Raw genomic sequence first — 16,297 nt, forward strand, 5'->3', positions numbered from 1 at the left:
AACAAAACAGAAAACACACACTCTATTCAGAAAGGAACGAGATTCCTGAAAATCAGTTATATCAAGCGGTTTTTACATGCCACTCAAAACATAGCGAAAGTATAACATACTTGCTGAAAAGAGAAAAATATCCTCATGAGCTCAAAAACGGAGTGGTAGGAGTGCCAAATAGGCTTACAGCGTTGGACAACTTCCCTAAGCCCTGAAGAGTCGTGGGGTTACTTTTCCCTGACGAAACACGTGTCGGCTGGTTGCGTTTTCCATCAGAATAAAGAAATTACGACATCACCCAAGAATCCTGTACAAACTGCTTCAAACGATATTTGCATGTCTTGTTGAAATTATTTATGTGTGTACGGGATTTAGCTACACTTGTTTGTGGTTGGGTTTCCCGACACATATTAAGGGGTTACAAGGGTCTCCCCTTCCTAGGCAGCACCATACGCACTATTGCGACCCACATACACTAACGTAAATTTGCTGTGCGCCATTACTTCCTATACACCAAAACCCTCAACCTCCATTTCCAAAACATTGCTGGAAGTTACTGACACATCCAGTTTCGAGATTTCAGTTAACCTCAGGGTGTAGAAGTTTGAATTGCTTTGATTTTTATTTGAACATTTTGCATAGGTGCTGGTTAATGGAATGATTTAATCATGCTGCGAAATGCAATCAGTTTGAACTCCAGCAGTGACTTAAGAATGCACTCAAATTTTGGCTGTTTTTTTTCTTTTTATATTGGCTCAGGGTGGTTGGAGCAGTTAGTAACTTTGATGAGAAAGCTGATGAGTTAGCAGAATGGTAGGAGTGGATTGTATGTGTATACTCAGGTAGCAAAGTTCAAGACTTCTAGCTAGCCTATAACTGCATAATTCAGTACTGTACAATTTTATTTATTATCTTTGTAACCGGCACAGGTCGCAGTATGGCTACAATTTTGCGCTGCGATATAATTCTGTTGAAGTGGAAAAAACAGCTGCATATACTCATCATTTGATGATCATAACATATAAGGGTTCAAGCTCGAGTTTATTTTTAGAATGTGGAACTTCATATATTTTTTATATTTATTATTATCTCTTTGCTTTGTGAGTATTTTACTTGAATCCAGTTAGATTATCCATACGAGTTCAACTTGAGTCTAACATTTATTATGTTTGTAGGAATGGACCAACCCACAAAAGGAATGGCTCTGGTCAGTACTTTGGATATCTTATTGATTCGTTTGAATTTTGTTAGGTAAAATGCCAACAACCAATAGCATGGTAATTGCTAAGTAATTTCTGCAGCTTTAAAAGGTCTAACAAAGCTGAAGGACATTTTACGGTCATTTGCGATTGGAAAAGTTAGGCGTTATCAGGTATGTGTCACCAGGAAGAAGGGAAGTACTATTGTGGCCAGGTAACTGATAGTTGAAATCATTGCTGTAGACAAGCAAGGCTTTGTTGTTGATGCATTGTAGGAGTTTATGTTGTATACTTTTCTCAGAGAATAATCGACTGATAAGGGATGGATACTGAGTAACACGTACATTTAGAAGTGAACGAGCCGGAGCTTAAATTGAGCTGAAACTGTGTAATTGCCTAGCGAGATGGGACAGATCCATTTGTGAAAACAACCTGGCGGGAACATGTGTTCAAAAGAAGCAATGGCTTGTTTGACAAGGGAACTTGTGAGCAAGTAATTCTGTTTAGTTTTTCATGCCATGGTGCGAGCACGGCACAGTGTTTTTTGTTCTGAAAGTGAGATTGGTGTTATATATGACACACACAATTATTGAATTGAAGGATATTAATGTGATACACAACAATTTGGACTAGTCGTTTTGACATTTTTTTAATGCTTTTCTAAACTCTACTTTTCTTTTTCTGCTTTTTCTTTTGAGACTTAGGGCCTAATTATGACCATTGCCATGTTGGCCTTTGTGCACCTCCGCATCAGCGGTCCAACCGCACTCTTACAAGTTGGGCGGTCGGATCGCCATGGGACCACCACAACCGTCAGTGATCAGAGATCCCTGGCGGTATTACGCAGTCTTGCGGCCACAATATGCTTGGCAGTGCCGCTGCAGTGGCAGAAAGCATATTACAAGTTTCTTCTCCACCAGTTTTCATGGCGGTGAGCCCGTCATGAAAACTGTGGTGGAGAGGAAACACAGGGGGCCCTACAGAGCCTCCTGTTGCCTCAGCGCCATGGTGTTCATGCAGGGCAGCACATGTGGTGCCACCCTGTGTGCAGCCACCCTCTTTCCTGCACGGCATGCACTTTACAGTCCATGCCATGCAGGAATGGGCTTTGGCGTTCCTATTGAATGCCTTTTTAATAGGCACTGTCTTGGAAATGCCAAAAAACTGCCCACCAGTCCACAAAATCACTCGTGATCTGGCAGGCGGGCAGGCGGCAGTCGAGTTTGGCAGGCCTGGAGCGGGGGCGCAGGAACCATGGCCCACTCAGAAGGACTGCCAAACTCGTGATCAGGCTCTTATTTTTTTATTTCAACTGTATACTTTTACTTTGTTCTTTTCACTTTTATTTAGGTTTTCTGATGCCCAATAAGCTTGTTCTCCTTTTCACTTTCCTTGCTCTATTTTTAGTATTAGTACTCAGGTTGCGCAAACTGTGATATGTTCATGCTATCTGTTACTAATATCTGTTAAGCAAGAGCAATAAGTTGTAGTATTATATTCCCTGCAACCCTGAAGAAGCGGAATGTAACTGCAAAACACGTGCTGGCATTTTCAGCATCTATATATAACAACTTTGTACTGTTAATATTTCATGCACTGTGATATTATTTTTTCTCTTGACGTGTCATATTATATTTTGAAAGTTACTGATTCTGTAATATGTGTGAAATTAATATGTTTATCAATGCTAACAATACAAGTTAATAACAGAAGAAGAAATTCTGTAGGACTGGTGGTTTGTGTTCTGACTGTGTATTTGTACTCCCCACTATCCCCAATGTTAACATTCATGTTGCTCCTCTTTTTTATTGTGCAATGTGATAATTCTGGGATGGTAGGCTTCCCATTTACTTAGACTTTTGTTGGCTGCTTATGTTAGCATCAGTGTTATCCCCTGAGTATGTGGGGCATTCTCTTCCTCATGTCCAGAATCCAGCAGCATTCCTCCTGGAGCCAGTCTTTTCTGTCCGGACTGTATCCATCTAGTCTCACTGATGCCAAGCAGGGCAAGGTTTTATTTTCATCTTCACTGCCACTTGGGATGCCTTACCTGTCTCGTACATGGTCCTCAAGTCCCATGTGCCGATGATCATGGTCTTGGTCGAAAGCAGGTGGATCAGCTTCCAGGGATTTCTGGCTTTCACCACAAGGTGTCATAGCTCTCCATAAAGGAGATTCCTCTCTCCCCAAGACCAGGATGTCTCTTGGTCTTTTGGTTGACGTTTCTGTAGCTACGATTTCTTTACATGGTGGGGTAGCCAGCCCCATGCATAACCCTCCTCCTTACGCAGCGGGGCATGGGACGGGCCATGGCGGAATTTTACTTTGGTAAACCATGCCTTATAATTTGATGACCCGCTGCTACACAATTCCAGTGACTCTGGTTATAGCTGATTTTCCAGCCATGATAGCTGACATCAGTCCACAAACTGACAGAGTTTATAATATACTACAGAGGCAAGGGAAACATGCATCCCAGGCACTAACCTCCGCTTTACCATGCTAGGTAGATGTCAGTGGACTGTAACATCAAGAGCTATACTGCCAGACTTTTTTGGCACACCTTGCTCACAGACATGGTTACCTACTGTCATTTATTTCATGCACTTATAGAGAACTGTTTATTGGTTAATCCATTTATGCAGGAAATGAATGTGATTTAATTCTAAAGTCTGCTCTATTTTATTCAAGATATTACATCAGATTCAACACCATCTAGCATGACCTGGTGGGCTCTACATTGAAAGTGGTGCACCACCACATATGAACACCTGAGCACAGAAGCACTGTGATTTCAGGTTGGCCTAATGGAAAAGGTAATAATGCAGTAGTGGTGACAACTGTTAATAAAAAAATTCCAAAATATCATGTCAAGAAATAAGGGAGGGGAGAGCAAGTGGACAATCATGTTATTTTAGAAGATATATAGCCAGAAAGAGTGTTGTGGAGTGTATACTGCATGCAATGTGCAGGGACTAGTGTAAGGGACTGTCATGTTCCCTTGCGCCTCTCACCAGCGAACCGGAAGCAGGGCACTCATCACTCGAAACGGGACTCCTCCCCCTTGTTGTTCCCAGCAGGTTGCAGTCTAGTCGTTCGGCGGCGCGTTGTGGACGCCGCCGGCCGGGTCACTTCCGGCTACCTCGGCTTATCACAGCAGAGAACGGCAGGCTCGACGCTTCGGATTCCTTCACTGAGCTTCGCAGGCACGCAGGAGCGTAGCGAAGGCTCTCCCAGCAACCGGACAGTCGGTCCGGACCGTGCAAGGGCGCCCAAAGACCCCGCATAGCAACTCGTACTTTGCACGGAGCCGCCATATTCCTCGTTACCCCCCCAGAGCGCAGTGGCGCTTTCCTTTGCTTAGACGACTCGTGCGACGGCACGGAGTCGCCATACTGCTTCTTCCTCACCCCAGAGCGCAGTGGCGCTTCCTTTGCTTAGACGACTCGTGCGACGGCACGGAGTCGCCATCCTGCCTTTCCTCACCCCAGAGCGCAGTGGCGCTTTCTTTTGATTAGACGACTCGTGCAACGGCACGGAGTCGCCATCCTGCCTTTCCTCACCCCAGAGCGCAGTGGCGCTTTCTTTTGATTAGACGACTCGTGCGACGGCACGGAGTCGCCACAACTGTTTTTTCTCCCTCTAGCGCAGTGGCGCTTTCCTGGTACTTGATAATTCCAACCAGCGCAGGAGCGTTCGACCCTGGTATACTTTCTGGGTCTTTTCCTTTGGTGATCTTCACAATCCGGAAGGACCTCGTTGATGTCATCGCCTGTACTTCCACAGTGCAAGAACACCTCGCTCACAGGTAACCAAGAAGAGAGTCCTGCTCCACATAGCTTTGTGTCTCCCCCAAACACTCATGGGATGTGCATGTTCTCGCTAACCCCAGTGCTTTAGTTACCCCTGTCTCCTCTCTTGCCTTAGGTATCGTGGACTTCTACACAGACCCAGGAGCCACGAAGGGTGTCCCGTCACGCCATCCACTGTCCCGCTCGCACCACCCTTCCTGGCAACCTCCCCCGGTTCCCTCCTTGAACTGGCTAGTGTATTTAGTCCTTCCAGTAACAGAAGGGTTCAGGTAGGGGTTGTTCCTGTCGTCCCTGTGGGATCCCTCCACAAACACGAGGTGAGAATTGTGGGGGTCTGACAGAATCTGAAGCCCAAGTTTATCATCCTACCCGGACAACATGGAGGACCCCGAAGTTACGTTACAGGACATAGCAGCAATGTTAACTAACATCCAGGCTGAGAATCGGAGCTTACGAAACGATGTCACTGCATTACAAGGACAGTTTGGTGAAGGACACACAGGAGCCTGGGGCGCCCCCCAGGGACAACAAACCCGACCAGCAGGAATAGTGAGACCTCCTTCGTTTAACCCATGGGGTCAGGCATCTACCCTCTCGTCAAATCCTCCCCCTGTTCAGGTATTAGCCCAACCCGTGGCACAGTTGGCCGCACCAGAACGTTATTACGGCGATAGTACGAAGTACAGCATATTCCTCAACCAGTGCCACCTGCACTTCATGGCCAGAGCAACCGCCTTTCCGGATGATGCCTCGAAGGTCGCCTTTGTTCTATCCTATTTAGGGGGTGACGCCGCTCAGTGGTCCATTCCCTTGGTAGAGAACGACGAACCTCTGCTATATAACTTTCCAGTTTTCAAGGAGACCATGAGACGCATGTTTGCCCGCCATACATTCGTCCAAGCCGCGGACAACGAATTGCTCAAATTAAAACAGGGCAACACTGACTTGTTGCACTACATCACAACGTTCAAACGATTGGTGGTGGAGGCTCACTGGCCAGAAGATAAACAAGTATCAGTGTTCTACAGAGGTCTTCGGGAAGAGTTGAAGGACCTCATCTCACAGATGACAGAACCTCCTGAGGACATAAATCAGTTTATTGACATGGTAGTGAAACAAAACTATCGCCTACAAGAGCGGAGAACCGAAAGGTTCAAAGGAAGCGAGACCAGACTCCCGATGTACAGGGAAACTCCCAAACCCCGTGAAACACCCGAGCCTATGCAGATCGGAGGCGTCCGTGCTCCCTTGACGAAAGTAGAAAAAGAAAAGAGGCGGAAACAGAACCTATGCCTGTACTGTGGCAAAAGCGGTCATTTCGTGCGGGATTGCCCTGCCAAGCCACGCCAGCCCAAGGAGAGGAACCCTTCTGCTCTATCGATCACCCGAGAAGAAAGACCGGGAAACGAGACCTCCCAGTAGATAAAGGGGTCTGTCTACTGGGAATACACACCGAGAAGACGCAGACCTCGAACACCTGCGCCAACCATCACCATATAGGCATACCCGTGCTCCTTCAGTCGTCTACAGGGACCTCCTGGCGTGTCATAGCCTTAATCGACTCTGGAGCAACCGGGAACTACATCGATGCACAGTACATGAGGGGGTTGGGCATGCTGACACAAGCCAAGAAGACACCCGAGATAGTCAAGGCCGTCGACGGTACGGACCTAACCTCAGGATTGATCCGATACCAAACAGAAGATCTGCGAATGGTGTTGGAAAATCAGCATACCGAGACCATCGCCTTCGATGTCATTGATGCCCCGCAGTTCAGGCTGATATTAGGCCTTCCCTGGCTGGTGCAGCACAACCCCTTGATCGATTGGGTTACTGGCAAAACAACAGTGGACTCTGTTTATTGCGCCCAAGCCTGCTACCCCTCCGAGGGGAAAAAAGCGTCCCGAGAGGTCCAAGCCTGTATCCTACCTAGAGACGGCCTGGGCTTGATCACACAGGAGTCCATACCACAGGAATACAGGGATCTGGCCCGAGTTTTTGACGAACAAGGAGCTAACACTCTACCTCCACATCGACACTTTGACTGTAGAATTGATCTGATTCCGGGATCCACGCTCCCTTGTAGTCGAGTATATTCCCTCACGGAAAAAGAAAACTCCCATCTCCGCAACTACCTCACTCAATACCTTCAAAACGGGTTCATCTGTCACTCCAAATCTCCGGTCTCCTCCCCTCTCTTCTTTGTGGCAAAGAAGGAGGGGGACCTACGCACGTGCATTGACTTTCGGGCAATGAATGCCATAACCGTTAAGAACAGGTATCCTCTCCCCTTAATTCCTGACTTACTGGACCAAGTGAAAGACGCGGCCATATATACAAAGCTGGACTTACGAGGGGCCTACCATCTAGTCAGAGTCCGAGAGGGTGATGAATGGAAAACCGCCTTCCGGACGCGGTACGGGTTATTTGAATACCGCGTCATGCCCTTTGGACTCTGCAATGCCCCGGCCGCCTTTCAGTACTTCATCGACGAGGTTTTACGGGAGTTCATTGACCATTTCTGCATAGTGTATATCGATGATATACTGATCTACTCTGCGAACATGGAGGAACATCACCAACACGTACGAGCCGTTCTCCAACAATTGCAACAACACGGGCTGTACGTGAAATTGGAGAAAAGCGTGTTCCATACCACAACTGTGGAATTCCTGGGACACATTCTGACGCCAGGAGGTGTTCAGATGGATTCCAGAAAAGTCGATGCCATTTTGAAGTGGCCAGCCCTGACCTCCGTGAAACAAGTCCAGAGATTCCTAGGGTTTGCGAATTACTATCGCCGTTTCATCGATGGGTTTTCCCGGATTGTCACCCCCATTACCTGTCTTCTGCGCAAAGGGGTGCTGTTCGCATGGAACACCAAAGCAGAACAGGCATTCCGCGACTTGAAAGACCGATTCACCTCGGCTCCAATCTTGAAACATCCTGACCCCACACGCCCCTTTATCGTGGAGGCCGATGCCTCGCAAAACGCCCTCAGGGGAGTATTATCACAGAAAGACGACAAGACGAACATGCTTCACCCGGTAGCATACTACTCCAGAAAGTTGCAGCCCGCTGAATGTAATTACTCCATTGGGGATAAGGAACTCCTGGCCATCAAAGCAACATTTGAGGAATGGCGGCACTAACTCAAGGACGCCAAACATACGGTGACCATCTTCACCGACCATAGGAATCTACTGTTCCTTCGTTCAGCCAGAGCATTAACGGCAAGACAGCTACGCTGGACCCTCTTTTTTAATGAATTTGATTTCCAGATCACTTACAGACCCGGAAGGGAGAACGCCAAAGCCGACGCCTTGTCACGAATCGAGGAAAACGGAGACCAGAAACCCTCCACAGAACCAGTACCCGTTATTCCCCTCCGCTGCTTTCAGGGTGCAGTGACGTCTTCCAACTTCTTGACACAACTCCACCATGAGTTACAACAGAAAACCAGAGACGACTGGGCCGGAGACGTCCAAGGGCTCACCGAAAACAACGGATTCCTGTTCAAAGACGGGCGATATTATTTGCCGTTGCTCGCTCAACAACAACAAGCAATGGTCCTGTGCCACGACCACCCCCTAGCTGATCATCCAGGGTATCAAAAAACCAAGGAATTACTGCAGAGGCACTTCTGGTGGCCAACCCTTAACCGCGACACACAAGCCCACATCGCCCGCTGTGCCATCTGTACCCAAGGAAAAACGCTCTCACAACCCACAGTAGGGTTGTTACACCCCATTCCGGTTCCACCTTGCCCATGGCACACAGTCTCGATGGACTTTGTGGTGGAGCTCCCTAAGACCTCCACAGGACACACTACCATTCTTACTATTGTCGACCACTTGACAAAAACGGCGCATTTCATACCTCTAACACATCTACCTTCAGCGGCAGAATTGGCAGCCCTGTTCATGCAGAACGTGATACGGTTACATGGCACCCCATCGGTTTTGATAACGGACAGAGGCACTCAATTCGTATCCAGATTCTGGACAGAAGTCTGCTCGCTTTTACAAATGGAAGCCTGTTTATCGTCCTCCTACCATCCCCAAACAGATGGCCAGGCCGAGCGAACAAATCGCACTATGGAACAATACCTCCGTTGCCTGCTATTGTCCATGGAAACCGAATGGTCCAAGGTTATGTGGATCGTGGAGTACGCCTACAACAACAGCAAACATGCGGCAACAGGGGTTTCACCGTTTTACTGTCTCCAGGGATATCATCCCAGAACGACTCCCTGGGTGGAGGCTCAGACGTGCGGAGTACCAACTATACAGGAACACCATGCTTCCCTCCGCACCATATGGCAACAAGCTCGTTTTGAACTCGCAAAAGCCAAAGAGTACTACAAACACAACACGGATAAACACCGACAACCCGAACCAGCCTATGTGGTGGGAGACAAGGTGTGGTTATCCATCCAGAACCTCAACACGCATGGACCCAAGAAACTGTTGCCCAGATACGTAGGTCCCTATCCCATAACCCAGGTCATCAACCCAGTGTCCATGAAACTTTCCCTACCTTCCCACATGAAAATACACCCCGTCTTTCATGTTTCCCTCTTACGCCCTGCACATCCAGACAGCTCCCTGGCAGAACCCCCTCCTCCTGTTCCTGTGGACGACCACGTGGAATACGAGGTTCGGGCCATTCTGGATTCCCGCAGAACTAGGGGAAAACTGTTTTACCTAGTGGACTGGAAGGGTTACGGCCCTGAGGAACGCTCCTGGGAACCCCTGTCGCACGTCCGTAATGCTCCTTCCTTAGTCAGAGCCTTTCATGCCCGACAACCCCAGAAACCTCGCCCTGTTACCCCTCTTTGACAGGAAGGGTGGGTCTGTTTTCAGGGTGGGTGCTGTCATGTTCCCTTGCGCCTCTCACCAGCGAACCGGAAGCAGGGCACTCATCACTCGAAATGGGACTCCTCCCCCTTGTTGTTCCCAGCAGGTTGCAGTCTAGTCGTTCGGCGGTGCGTTGTGGACGCCGCCGGCCGGGTCACTTCCGGCTACCTCGGCTTATCACAGCAGAGAACGGCAGGCTCGACGCTTCGGATTCCTTCACTGAGCTTCGCAGGCACGCAGGAGCGTAGCGAAGGCTCTCCCAGCAACCGGACAGTCGGTCCGGACCGCGCAAGGGCGCCCAAAGACCCCGCATAGCGACTCGTACTTTGCACGGAGCCGCCATATTCCTCGTTACCCCCCCAGAGCGCAGTGGCGCTTTCCTTTGCTTAGACGACTCGTGCGATGGCACGGAGTCGCCATACTGCTTTTTCCTCACCCCAGAGCGCAGTGCGCTTCCTTTGCTTAGACGACTCGTGCGACGGCACGGAGTCGCCATCCTGCCTTTCCTCACCCCAGAGCGCAGTGGCGCTTTCTTTTGATTAGACGACTCGTGCGATGGCACGGAGTCGCCATCCTGCCTTTCCTCGCCCCAGAGCGCAGTGGCGCTTTCTTTTGATTAGACGACTCGTGCGACGGCACGGAGTCGCCACAACTGTTTTTTCTCCCTCTAGCGCAGTGGCGCTTTCCTGGTACTTGATAATTCCAACCAGCGCAGGAGCGTTCGACCCTGGTATACTTTCTGGGTCTTTTCCTTTGGTGATCTTCACAATCCGGAAGGACCTCGTTGATGTCATCGCCTGTACTTCCACAGTGCAAGAACACCTCGCTCACAGGTAACCAAGAAGAGAGTCCTGCTCCACATAGCTTTGTGTCTCCCCCAAACATTCATGGGATGTGCATGTTCTCGCTAACCCCAGTGCTTTAGTTACCCCTGTCTCCTCTCTTGCCTTAGGTATCGTGGACTTCTACACAGACCCAGGAGCCACGAAGGGTGTCCCGTCACGCCATCCACTGTCCCGCTCGCACCACCCTTCCTGGCAACCTCCCCCGGTTCCCTCCTTGAACTGGCTAGTGTATTTAGTCCTTCCAGTAACAGAAGGGTTCAGGTAGGGGTTGTTCCTGTCGTCCCTGTGGGATCCCTCCACAAACACGAGGTGAGAATTGTGGGGGTCTGACAGGGACAGAGCAAATAATAGGCGGTGGCACTGTCAGTGGCTGTGAGAAATTGTGGACCTTTCCACATCTGTGTTGTGGTGTCTAGCTAGTAGTTGGTATTATGATGTATTATCAAAATAGTGTGACTGTAAGGAGGTTCCGGGGCTTTTGCCTTAAGTAAAGCATGTTACAGTGTAAGCCTTTAGCATTTTGCTAAATGTTGCATTCAAGAGTCCTCCTGTACTCACTTTGCTGCGGGGCACATCAGCTATTCTGGCCATGAAGTGCTATTAGACAGAACCATCACTCATCTTCCCACATGTCCAACTGTCTAGAAATATTGACTCTCCCACAAACCTTCCCTCGCTTCCTACTTTGCTTTGTTCTCTGTCTCTGTTGTGTATGACAGGGTTTTCTCTCTCCATAATTCTTGCACGTTAAAAACTAGTCAGGCCTGATTGCATGCTAACATGAAAGCATTAACTCTTCAGAGCATATGTGCGGCAGGCTAGGAACTAGGCAACTAATATTCTGAACACTAATGCAAACAATATGTGCAAGATTGGCATGTTATTTTCAGAGAATATTTTCAGAGATGTAAGTTGAAATTGGTTGTGCTAACAAAACACACAACTGGAAATGTTCTGCTCTTTGAAAGCTGTAGAGCTATGTGAAGTGATTATAGCTACATATGCCTGCTTTCCATGTGCTTCTGCAACATAGGCATCACTAGTGTTCCAGAATGATGATACAAGTGTTCCGCCTTCCCTTTCTATGGAGAATAATTTGAAGAGAAGGTAGAAGGAGATGTGATTTGGGAGGGGCTGACATGAGGATTAATTGCTCAGTGGGCATGCTGATAGTGGCTATATTCGACTGCAGACACATAGGCTTTATATGGTATGCTAGGGTACTTAATGGCTTTGCATATAAATTATTAGGGAGCTTTATTAATTATTCAACCGATATAACAGTGATGCAACTGAGAGCACATATTTTGATATTAGGTATGGACTATTTATTTATTTATCTATTAAGGAGTTTTATATAGCGCTGGCCAGATCCGGGGGTATCAGAGCCCTTTACAACAGTTCTAATGCAAGAGTCACACAATAGAGAAGTAGTATACATATTGGTTCAGAAGTCTGAGTGTGCTGTGCAACATTAAGGTAAGTAAGTCCTGAGATATCCTCATTGAGAGCACGTTCTCTTGGGTTGAACCGCTTTCAGGGAGGAGGGAACAGGTAAGGGTCAAGGACCAAGGAGGAGGTTGGTCTTAGTGATACAGTGTCGGGGAGCTACTGCGAGCAGGTTTGTGTGCTTTGACGGCGGCTATCAGTTCGGGAGGGAGCGGTTGAGGAAGAGGTCTTTTAGGTGTTTTTTTAATTTTGCGAAGGGCGGGATAGTCCTGATTCCGGCGAAGGACCGTGCGGCGTTTTTTTGTTTGCGTGTTTTCGTAGGGATGAGCAGTAGGGTATTGGAGCTCCTGAGGTTCCTTGTCTGACCAGCCCTCTTGAGTTTGGCGGCCAGGTAGTCCGGTTTTCCTGTGTGCAGGGCTTTGTGCGTGAGGCAGGCAGTTCTGAAGCTGGCACGCAATTCGACTGGGAGCCATTTTAGTTCTCTGGGTGTCGGTGAGATGTTATCGTATTTCCTAACTCCGGTGACCATTCTGGCTGCTGCGATGAGAGTTGTTTTGAGGGGAGCTAGGTGAGATTTTGTTGTACCAGTGAGGGCTGCATTCCCATAGTCAAGTCTGAATAGCACCAATGATTGAGTGGGATGTTTGAGGTCTTTTGGGAGGGATGAAGGGTTTTATTTTGTTAAGTAGCTTCAGATTGAGGAAGGCACTCTTTGCGGAGTTCTTAATGTGTTTGGCCATGTCAAGTTTTGGGTCTAGGGTGATTCCTAATGATTTTACAGAGTTGGCCAGAGTGAGATTGCCGTTGAGAGCGTCCATTGCTTTTATCCATTCTACAATTTGAGGGTTATCTACTTTGTTGGAGATGAGGAGGATCTCTGTTTTGTCTTGGTTGAGTTTTAAGTGGTTTAGTGACAGCCACTGTTGGATTTCTCTTAGAGTGTCGTTGAGTCTCTGAATGTCATCTATGGAGGAGGTTTCCAGAAAGATCGGGGAGTCATCTGCTTATAGGTGGAAGGGGATGTTAGCTTTCTTGAGTATGGTGGTGAGTGCTTCTATGTACATGTTGAACAGTTGTGGTGAGAGCACTGAACCTTTGGGGACACCCCTGCTGACGGTGTGTAGGTCGGATGTAAAGTTTTTGATTTTTATCCTTTGGGAGCGGCTGTGTAAGAAGGAGTAGAACCAGTGTAAGACCACCTCATCAGCACCTACCCTTTCTTGTAGAGCCTTGATGAGTAGTTGGTGATCAACCTTGTCAAAGGCTGCCAATAGCTCCAGGAGAATGAGGAGGCAACATTGGTCGTTATCGAGGGTTTTGTGGATATCGTCCATGATGTTAAGGATCGCGGTCTCGGAGCTAAAGCCTTTTCTGAAGCCCAATTGGTGGGGATCAAGAAGGTTGATGCTGTCCATGTGCTGAGTCAGTTGTAGGAGAACCCACCTTTCGAGGATTTTGGATAGGAGGGGGGAGATTGCAGACGGGTCAGAAGTTGTTCAGGTCTTTGATGTCAAGGCCTAGATTTTTAGTAGTGGCGTGACTTGGCCAAATTTGAGGCATTCAGGTATGACGCCGCTTCTCAGTGAGCTGTTTATGACTGGGGGCACTGACAAGCAGCCTCCACTGCTGCAGTGAGGTGAACGGCTGGTTTCTTCTATCCCTGGCCGTGAGGGGAACGGCACGACGACGAGGACTACACTACCCAGAGGCCCTTGTATTCCCGCGAAGCTGACATCGCGCCGGGGGCGCGATAAAAACACAGCGGCCCTCCCGCAGCACGGGAAGCTTGCCTGACTGGGCCACTGACAAGCAGCCTCCGCTGCTGCAGTGAGGTGAACGGCTGGTTTCTTCTATCCCTGGCCGTGAGGGGAAAGGCACGACGACGAGGACTACACTACCCAGAGGCCCTTGTATTCCCGCGTAGCTGACATCGCGCCGGGGGGCACGATAAAAACACAGCGGCCCTCCTGCAGCGTGGGACACGCGCAGGCGTGCCTGGGCCGCGCCCAGCCGAAGCCCGGGCCCATCCATGCCCATCAGAGCCAGGAAGAGGCTGGGCTGGGCCACCCCTCCAACAACAGCTATGGATAAGCGGAAACAACTACGCAGCCAAGATCAGGGGGGGCAAAAAGCAAAAATTCCAAGGAAGTCTGCGTCTATCATCTCATATTTAACCTCGGCGGTGGAAGCTTTAAACAAGGAAATAGCTAATGCAGAAAAAGAACTGGGCCTGGGTACAAGCCAAGACTCTGGGAAGGGGAATATTGTATCTGAGACCTCGACTAAACTCCCTGTACCTCTGGAGCCAACGGTACTGATAACTAGTCCAAAAGAAGGGAGAGAAGTACCGATACATGATGTTGCTTTGATTAGGGGCATGGCTGGTGTAATTAAAGAAAATATGTCAGATTTGGAAAGGGCATAAAAAGGGCTGACTTTGGGGCCCTCTGAGAAAAAGAGGTCCACTAAAAAAGGAAACAAACGGGACAAAGGTCCAAAAAAGAGTAACCCTACGCAAGGGAAAGTTGTGGATGAGAACATTCAACTAACACTGCGGAACTTGGTGGAGGACATACTTAGCTGGCAGATGGAATCTATACTTACAAGTATTGCCAAAGATATAATTGACACTTTGAATGCTTGTGTTGCGGGTATCCTGAATAAATGTGAGCGTATTGATTCCTTCCTAAGGGATCCGAGAATTCCGTGTGATACCCCTAGCTTAACTACAATACCCCAGGCCCAATCAGAGACTAGGCTTCATATTGGTGAGAATCTTCCTGGTAGTCAATCTCAAATGCAATCTCTGGTCAGGACAAAAACCAGCTCTCGGATAGGACAGCGGTAGTTCAGGAGCCCCAAGTGGGGGGGGGGGAGGAACTCCAGCCATGTTGACCAGAGTCCCTTAAATTTGCCACTTAATGGCAAGACTCTGGCTACTAGTGGGACTGCTGGTCTACAAGAGAGGAATACGAGACCAAATTGCTGTAGACTCAATCTTCCCCCAGAAGCTACTCCTCTGGTAGCTGTTCTTATAGGGGTACCCCCACTTGGAGACCATGACAATGAATCTACCCCGGCTCTGCTACGGAAAGCCAACAATTGGTGTGACCACCAATGTAATGGCAGTGTCGAAATTTCAACTCACATTATAATGGCTAGACGGGTGGGGTGGGTTGGAAATTGCTCCAAACAGGCCAAAGGTGATTGCATTATTTTCAACTTCAATGAACGGGATATAGCTAGCAGGTTGTTTTGGGACGCTTCTGAGCTGGGGAGGGGGGTATTAGGGCTTTGCCGTTGGGTTTCTTTTACCCACCAGTAAGACGATTAAAAGCATCTGTTAGATCCCCAAATGAGGCATATTCAATGAGGTCGCACCAGAGTGTTAATTGCCCCTCTCAAAACAAAGAGCCTGAGACCCCTCCAGAAAGGCCTTGCTGGAGACAAGAAACAGCCCCAAAATTATTATCCTTGCCCATAGGGCCTGATGGAGGTGGTTTAGCCTTAACAAACAGAGTTTTCCCATTGTCCCAGCTAGACGTGAATGATTGACTGGAGGCGCCCTATGACTGTTCCCACAAAGTTACCCTAAATGATCAGGTTAAAGATGTAGAAACTGCCCCCAAATGTAAGATCATCAGCTGGAATATAGCGGGCCTTAGAACTAAAAGAGATGGCCCCAGTTGGCTGAACTTCATAAAACAATATGACATAACCGGTCTCCAGGAAATGTGGGATAAGGGGAATAACTTTTGGTTGGATGGGTATAAATCATTTTGTTTACCCGCACGTCCTGCCCTGGCTGGCAGAGCAAAGGGGGGCTTAGTAATGCTTTTTTCACTAAAATTAAATGGGTCTCCAAAGAGGTTGGAGGCAGATTCCCATAACTGCTTGATAGTAGAATTACTTACTCCTAATAACCCCAAAACATTATTTGTTAATTTTTATAATTCTGGGGAAAGTGATTTTACAAATCAACATTTATGTCATTTGAAATACTTTTTAGAAGACTATAGGTTGAAACAAACCACTTTTTATCATATCATACTGATGGGCGATTTTAATATTCATACATGTGAATTGAATTGTTATGTTGATGACCACTTAGGGCCTGTCCACTCTGTGACACCCCATTTTGA

This window comes from Triturus cristatus, chromosome 6 (genome assembly GCF_964204655.1).
Source record: "Triturus cristatus chromosome 6, aTriCri1.1, whole genome shotgun sequence".
NCBI classification, from domain to species: domain Eukaryota; kingdom Metazoa; phylum Chordata; class Amphibia; order Caudata; family Salamandridae; genus Triturus; species Triturus cristatus.